Below are 9141 nucleotides of genomic sequence, written 5' to 3' on the forward strand. Positions count from 1 at the left end.
GAGAGCAGCAAGGCAGCTGCGAGGTATATAAACCCAAGGGAAGTGGTAGCTTATAATATGTGGTGATTTTTCGTACTCTATCCACGCTATTACATTTGAATAAAACGTAAATCTTTTCTAATGTTACAAGGTAAATTTTATGATCCCTTCATGCAAAAATTAAAAAAAAATTGACTTAAGTTTGGGTTGTTTTCACGTTAACCAGAATGCTTTGCAGCTGGGCGGGCTATGCTAAACACAGCCGACTGGATTGGTTAAACCTTCCGGAGCGTGCGCCGCTCTGCTGAGGCGGCCTGGACGGCAGAAGGCTAACCCAGAAAAGCCTTCCTTGCAAGCCTCACTGTGACCGTGGCCGCCTGTGTCCTGTCCCCTCCCTTGGCCGAGGTGACACACCGAAGGGAATAAAAGCTAATAGTTGGAGCAGTGTGTTGCCCGCCCCCCCCCCATCCCGCTGCCCTCCGTTGGCTTCCCGTGCCCTTTCTAGCTAAATTTGGAAAATCCTAAATATCTCAGAGTCCAAGAATATTACAATGTGCAGAATTTCTGGAATTCTGCACTGCTAGGATAATTAATGCCTTTACAACGAATGGCCCCAGCTTCCCCGGGTCCAGAAAGTGAAGCAGACAATATGATAGCCAAGGCTAGGGATTTTGTTCTTTCTTTCACGTTTTAAAATGGTGCTGACACTTCTGCTTCCAAATCCTGAACATTCAATTACGCCCAGAAAACTTAAACTACGTTGAGCCTAGCTACTGTGTCCTGCGTTCTCCCGGCCCCCTGAAAAGCCGAAAACCATCATGACGAGACCCAAGCTCCACTATCGGAACAGTAGAGGTCGCATGGAGTCTGTGAGGTGGACATTAGCTGCCGCTGAACTAGAAGCATCCGGCACGCTGTGACGTCACAGATTGGCCAGACAATGGGTCGTCCATCCACATCACAGCAGGTCCCATTCAGCCAGAAGATCCTTTCTTTGTAAATAGGATGTAATGAACGGAATTCTTTTCTCCTTTATATTACCCTTGATTTCTGAGTCATGGCCGATGGCTATCTATTAGTTAATAAGGACAAAGGGAAGTGGCATAAAATTTGCCCATTTTATTAATTATACACCCTCTAGATGAATTTTCTGTTCCTGGTGTCGCCCAGCTGGCAGCCTTGGTTCCTTGCTTGCCTGTGCATTTTTGCTTTTGTTCTATTCTTTCAGCTTCCTTTATAAAATTTCAGATACAAGCAAACAAAACATTGCATAATTCTACGTGAGCAACCCTCACCCTGATTGACAGTAATTAGCTTTATGCGGATCCTGTTTGGTGTGCCTCCTGCCTCCTCCGGATTTGAGGGAGTATTTTAATCCAAACACTGTTTTACGTGGGCGTGTCACACTTCGATGTTTATTTCCAACTGGTAAGGATTATCACACCCACCAAAAGCAGCAGGCCTTTCTCCTGATAGCAGTTGGTCTCACGCAGCTTCTAGTAACGTGCCACGCGTTGCTCTAAAGAAGGTCTGCAAACTTTGAGGATGATTTTAGATTTAGAAAAAGGTTGTGAGGCCGGGTGTGGTGGCGCATGCCTTTAATCCCAGCACTCGGGAGGCAGAGGCAGGAGGATCGCTGTGAGTTCGAGGCCAGCCTGGTCTACAAAGTGAGTCCAGGATAGCCAAGGCTACACAGAGAAACCCTGTCTCGAAAAACAAAAAAAAAAAAAAAAAAAAAGAAAAAGGTTGTGAAGTTGTACCGCAGAGCCCTCAGCCCTCCCTGATGATACGTAACCACATCAAGCTGAGAAAGAAAGCGTTAGTGGTGTGTGAATAAATGGGCAGCAGACTTTACGACTTCACTGTGCGGTTCCACTAAGGTCCTCTCACTATTCCAGGACGCAGGGTTGTCTTTAGACATGTTACCTCAGATCCCCCCAAAGCTGGGATGGTTTCTCAGCCTTTCCCTTGTCTCAACTCCTTGACACTATTGAGATCATCAATAAGGATTCACTGGGAATAATACCTTTCCCCCCACCAAGTCCTAGGTCTTCAGTCCAGGCTGTTATCTCACAGAATGGACCACGTCCTGGATATGCCTGATTTTCACCTTGTTATTGGGGGAACTGTTTGCGCTGGGTTTGTTTTGTTTTGTTTTGCTTACAGACGTCACTTTGCCTTTCTTGAGGAAATATTGGATCCCTCCTGGGCATCCTATTGTTGCCCTGTGGGCATCCTATTGTTGCCCTGTGTCGTGGAGGCTCTGCAGCTTTGGATCAGCCCCTTGGACTGGCCTCTTCACACTCTCCATCAGTTCACAGATGATGTAGATTTGTGGGTACCCCAGGTAAATGCTTTGCTCTGTGAGCACTCCCTTGGTCACGGTGTCTTGAACTCTTGGTCCTCCTGCCTCTACCTTTTGAGCGGCGGAATTATAAGATGTGTGCTACCAAGCCCAGGTTTCTGCTGAGCGGGTATCAAACCCAGGGCTTTATTCATCCACATCCCAGCCTTGTTTTTTTCTTAATTCCCAAACGACTTATTATTTGCAGGCGTCTTGTTTTTTATGTTTCAGAAATTTAGGCTTAGTCTGTTAGTGTTGCCTTTAGACATGTGCTGACCTACTGTTTCTCTAGCCAGAGCTGGGTACCCATTGTAGCAGACAGAGCACTGGGTGGCAGGCTCATGGACCAGCACTCTCATGTTAGGAAAACTCAGCACAGCGTGGAGAAGAGCAGAAGCTGTGAATATAGTAGAAGTAGTTTTGGGAAAAGGAAGACGTGCCACTTGCAGAGTTATGTACTCCTAAGACGTTTAAATGAAGGAAAGTAAGTTTTCAATGAGGGTTTTTATGTACAGAACACATCCCTCAGTATAGGAAGAATCTTCGGTTGAGAAACAAAAAACAAACCTTGTAGAACAAAAAAGAAACTAGCTCACAAAAACAAGCATAAGGCAGCTGCTAGCTGTTGGCTCTGTTTCTTAACAATTAAACTTTATTATACAACCCAACTAGCTTACACAAGAGGGAAAAAAGGTTAAAGGGAAAAAAGAGTGAACCTTCCGGTATCCGTTCAACGGGATGGGTCCCTAGGTTTCTCTGGTCTGCGTGCTGGTCCAACCTGTTTGCTAATCCTTTTTCCAATCCACTTGCACTCAAGCCTGGTCTGAACCTGCTGCTCCTCTGTCCTTTCCGCCTGCCTGTCTGTCACGTGCAAGGGGCAGTCTCCCTCTCCCATTTTGTGTCGATTAGAAACACAATAGTCCAGGTGGAGTCCCCAGCTCCACTTCCGAAACACAATAGTCCAGGTGGAGTCCCCAGCTCCACTTCCTGAATTCCAGGCCCAAGATGGCTCCACCCAGTCTATCTCAAGGTTAACCTCAGAAAGTATCCGTGGTGTGTCCAAGGGCAAAGCCCACCACGATTGCTTTCACCTGTGACAAAGCTTACACTCCTTTCCACAGTTAGCAGCTGTCAGAATCCCTGCCGGTGCCTCAGTATTTAACTAGGGGGAGGGGACTCAAGCACAAACGTGGAGGCTGGTTTCTATTGAACCAAGGTAAACATTTTGGGGGCAAATAACTCAATAATGATAGAATACTCATATTCCTTTAGAGAATATCTCATTGTGTTTCTCATTGTGTTTTGTTTTCAAGTACAATTGTACACAAATACTGAACCACAAATTAAACCAATGGAAAAAAATTCTCTCTGGGCCTTTATTCTCCATTTCTGCTTCTCTCTCTCTCTCTCTCTCTCCATCTTTGTACTGTGTACATGCTTGGTGACCACAGAGACCAGAAGAGGGCATTGGATTCCTAGGACAGGACTTGTAGATAGTTATGAACCACCATGTGGGTGCTGGGAATCAAGCCTGGGTCCTCTGTTAGAGCAGCCAGTGAGTGCTCTTAGCCACTGACCTATCTCTCCTCCCATCCCCGGTTTCTGACTATTTCTGCGGAAGATAGTTCATGAAATCTTGAATGGGTGGCCTGTGAGAAGACACACTGTCAACAGGGCTGATGTGAACTAGCTCCTAGGCTCCAGACAGGGTTCCCTTCCTGCAGGATATGCCAGTCCTACTTTCTTTGCCTGGATCTAGGCCTGTTCTAGGCCTGTTCAGAAGAAGCACCACTCAGTTGCCACTGACTGTTCAAGTGTAGAATGAAAAAGTTTGTGGTTTCCTCAAAAAGCTAACCCAAGGATGCTGACCGTCCTGCTCCGGCACTGTGGGAGAGTCACTGGGGCCAACAATGGCAGAAAGCTTTAGGAGACTTAGGGTTTTGCCTGCACTTCTTACAACAAGTCCAGGCACATTAGGTGAGGACATAACAACAGGATCAGCGTGTTTTCTTCAGCTTTATAGACACAAGTGGGAGCACATCTTACAGAGAGCGCTCTCGGGTTCACCCTCAGAAAGAAAATGTCAGGGATTACTTCATCTAAGGATGAGTCCTAGCTCAGGCCAGACCCTGAGAATATAGCAGCTAGGAGGAATTCCTAGCTAGCAGCTAGGAAATAATTTCGTCTTGTTCCCATAGAGCTTGCCTTTGCCTCAGGAACACGGGCTCTCAGCTCTTGGAATGTATGCCTGATAGGCGCATTGGAAACTTAGGAGCCCAGCCAGTGTGGTTTAGGGTGAAGGATGATACAGGTTTGGAGTTTGTAAATACATATGGCATCAGCTCAACTCTGAGGGAGTCTCTCTCAGTTTCTCTCTCTCTCTCTTTCTCTCCCTCCCCCCTCCCTCCCTCCTCCTCCCTTCCCCACTCTCTGTGTGTCTGTGTGTGTGTACCTACACACACTGTGCACCGCCATATAAAAATGGTATGGTTACAGAAACTTCAGCATATAGACAAAGGAAAAATGAATGACCTGGGGCACTGGCATCTGGGAGGAGGCATGGCACCTAAGGAGCCAGTTAATAGCATGTCCTGGCTAGTTTTATGTCAACTTGATGCAAGTTAGACTCATCTGAAAGGAGTAAACCTCAGCTGAGAAAATGCCTCTGTAAGATCTAGCTGTACAGCATTTTTAAAGTTACTGCTTAATGGGGGAGGACTCAACCCATTGTGAGTGTGCTATCCCTGGGCTGGTGGTTCTGGGTCCTTTGTTTGTTTTTTTGTTGTTGTTGTTGTTGTTTTTTTTTTTTTTTTTTTTTTTTTTTTTTTTTTTTTTTTTGAGCCAGGGTTTGTCTGTGTAACAGCTCTGGCTGTCCTGGACTCACTTTGTAGACCAGGCTGACCTTGAACTCACAAAGATCGGCCTGCCTCTTGCTCCTAAGTGCTAGAATCAAAGGTGTGCACCACCAGAGCCAGCTTGGTTCTGGGTTGTATAAGAAAGCTGGCTGAAAGCAAGGTAGTCAGTAGCACCCTTTATGATCTCTCCATCAGCTCCGGCCTTTAGGTTCCTGCCTGTTTGGGTTCCTGTCCTAGCTGCCTTCACTGATAGCGTGGAAGTGTACATCACATAAACCCTTCTCTCCCCAACTTTGTTTTTGGTCATGGTGTTTCATCCCAGCAATAGCACCTCTACCTGAGACACCACATAAAGCTATGCTCTCCAAAGGCTTTGGTGCAGATTCCCAGAGGAACACCCACGTGGTGGTTCATAACCATCTGCTGGAGTTGAGTGTGCGGTTGAAGGCAGCCCAGTGTTAAGTCTCCCCGGCAACTGTTCAGTGTGCACTTGAAGGCAGTCCTGTGTTAAGTCTCCCCAGCAACTGTTCAGTGTGCACTTGAAGGCAGCCCAGTGTTAAGTCTCCCCAGCAACTGTCTCAGCTTATGTAACTTCAGCCAACGGCCTCCTGAGTCTTACAGGTTCCACACGTTCCTCAGGTCTGGCAAGCTTCCCTCTGGGAGCTTATATTTCAACCTGGAAGGAATTTCTACACCACGCTCCGCCCTTTCTCATGTGCCCTTTCTGCCTTCACTTTTGCAATGTCTCCCAACCTTTGACCACTGTGCCACAACAGAACCATTTATTCTTGATAATTTGACCTGTTATGAGTCTCTGTATCCCACTTCCCTTCACAGAAAATAAGTTTCCCTCTATAGCAGGCTGGCGGCGGCAGCAATTTCTGGTTAAAAACAGCAACAACAAATGTTTTAGGAAGCAATTCAACACATAATAAAACAATAGCAGTAGCTCCTGCTGGAACTGCAGGTTTGTGCCCTGGATTACATCACCAACCATTAAAAAGCAAACAACAAACCCAAACATGATTTTCTTCCCATGAGGCTGACCTTAAATCCACCTGTAAGTGGTCGGCTGCACCTATGATAGCCACAGCACTATTGCGTATGCCGTGCCATCCTGCCTCTCAGATTGGAAGTGTAGTAGAACTCAAGATTTATAGCTGAGCAGAACTGCCCACAACAATTTGCCCCCAATCGCCTACATATTGTCTTCTTGACAACAAAAGCCTGCCATCAAAGGAGAAACTTTCAGCTCAGCTCTAGTTTGGTATCTCTATGCCTGGCAACAAATGAATGCAGTTTCTTCAGCAATATCTATGCTCCTCCTACTTTTGGCATGCAGCCAACAGCACCGGCATTAGTCTTTATGGTTTGTAGGGCCTCGGGGCCTCCCTGGACATCAGCTCGTAGTGGGGTAGTCCAGCCCAGCACTGGGGTTCTTACCTAACAAGTGTATGGCTGCTCCTGGGGCATCCTCCTCCACCCGCATAAGATTGCTTTTATTCAAATCCTGCAACTGCTGTGTCTTTCTGTTCCAAATATGCTTCCAAATCTGCAGGGTTAGCAATATATAGTAAAACATTTTTATAGGAAGCATTTCTGAAAGTCTACTGCCATCTTTTACAATCAAATGACATTTGGTATTGTGTCATTAAACAGATACTAAAAAGGAAACATTACTAAAGGCTAGTCTAGACTGAAAGATTTCTCTCTCGGAGGTTGGAAAGGCGGATCGGCAATTCGGAGCACTTGGTATTTGCAGAGGACCATGGTTTAGTTCCCAGCACTGACATGGCAGCTCACAAGTGTGTATAATTCCAGTATATCTGATGCCATCTTCTTGGCTCTGTAGGCACTGCACACAAGTGGTAGACACACATGCAAGCAAAATACTCATACACACAAAATAAAAATAAACCCTTTTTTAAAAAAAGGAACGAAAAGATCTCTTCATTCGGTCATCAGTTGTCAAAAGGGAAGTGCTGGTGCAGCGGTGTGGATGGCGGGGTACTCACCCTCATCCCCATACGCCGCTGTCATCAGACCATTGCACAATCTTCCCACTTGCAATAGTGTCAACAAAATTGGCTCATGGTGTCTAAGTCCAGCATCATGATGGATGAGGGCTAGGTTGCCCCTTCTCTGTCTGTTATTGGAGCCAGCTCCCTAGTTCTGACAAGTCATGGTCCAGGACCGTGGCGGTCCTTGCTTCTCTGTCAGCCTCCTCTGGCTGCTAAAACGGCCTAGGTCTGGGTGCACAATTTTCACCCCCACTACACTTTCTTGCAGGGAAGAAATGTGCACTGCATACTTAACCCAGAGGTTAAGTTTAATCTTCTTCACCTGGCCTGGTCTATTTTCTACTTCTTTTACCCCTTTAGTAAATTTCCATTCAGGTTCTAAAGCAGATAACTTTTTTCTTTTTTAATTTTATTTTATTTTCCTGAGATAGGTTTTCCCTGTGTAGCCTTGGCTGTCCTGGACCCACTTTGTAGACCAGGCTGGCCTCGAACTCACAGAGATCCTCCTACCTCTGCCTTCGAGAGTGCTGGGATTACAGGAGTACACCACCACCATCCAGCTGAGCACAGAACCCTTTGTCAATCTTTTCCCTAGTAATTTTGCCTTGACATAAATCAGGCCACTTGTTCTTTTGAGTGACCCTGACAGGCCCCTTTATCTGCTTTTCCTTGTCTTCATCCACTCCTAAATGTTTTAGTCCCTCATGACAAACCCAATCCAGATGCTGGTCTAAATCACATAGACCCCTGAAGCTTTGCCTGTGACATAAGATCACATCCTGTCATGGGGCCCGGGCAAACCACTAGAGCCAAGGTCCCTGCAGAAATAATTTCTCAGCTCTTCTGTGAACACAGTCCTAGCATTCTTTGCGTGATGGGTCTTCCACATTAAAGTTGGACCTGGAGAGATTACCTATCACCTCAACCTTGCTTTCTCTACACACTGATCCCTCCCATCTTTTGGTCTGAGGAAGGGCTCTTCAGTATGGATTCTCATACGTACTCTCTTTCCCTGGCCTGCCACCAGCTGTAAGACATGGCAAGACATAGCTTACCTCCGTCACATCCACTCTTTTTTTCCTGTCTGTCCTACCAAATCAGACTTTGATGTGTAACACTACCCACACGTCTTTTTCTTTTAAGTCTTCCCGTATTTTCTAGGCAGACAGCTTAGCCACAGTTGCAGCTCCTGTCACCCACAGCAGTAGCTGCTGTAGCTGAGGATGAGAGCCTATACAGGCTACTTTCAGGGATGAAAATACGTGCTCTAGTCCATCCGCTGTCTGGAGGATGCCCCTGGACTCACATGGTAGTCCCCATTCATCAAGGATGCATGTCACCCCACAACACCTAGAGGAAGACAGCTACCCTGCGATTCCCCCCAAGGTTGTTCCATGCTTAGCCAGCTCAGTCTCGGTGAGATTTGTTTGTTTGTTTGTTTGTTTGGTATTTTGAGACAGGGTGTCTCTGTGTAGTCCTAGGCTGGCTGTCCTGGAACTCCATCTGTAGACCAGGCTGGCCTCGAACTCACAGTGATCCGCCTGCCTCTGCCTCCCTAGTGCTGGGATCAAAGGCATGTGCCACCATGCCCGGCTTTGGTGCAATACTTTATTTCCCATGTGGCAGGAAGCATGAGACTGCTTCTCCCCAACACATCTTTAGATCTACATATTCTTGTCCAGGTGCCTCTTGTGTCTTCCAGTTTCTCTGAGAGATGCAAACGTCTCTTCACCTCAGACAAGGGCATCAGTGACAGACAAAGGGAACAGATCTACACGCCCATTTTTTCTCAGTAAACCAGTGAGTCTGCCTGGTTCCTTACAGGAGCAGGATTGAAGGACGGCTTACAGGAGGAGGGAGACTAGGGCAGCTGTGTCACTGAGAAGCCCCCCCTCAGCATGGGTAACGAGAGCTGCAGAAGCGTGGATCTCCTCTCCCACAG

Source organism: Acomys russatus, chromosome 32 (assembly GCF_903995435.1).
Source record: "Acomys russatus chromosome 32, mAcoRus1.1, whole genome shotgun sequence".
Lineage (NCBI taxonomy): Eukaryota > Metazoa > Chordata > Mammalia > Rodentia > Muridae > Acomys > Acomys russatus.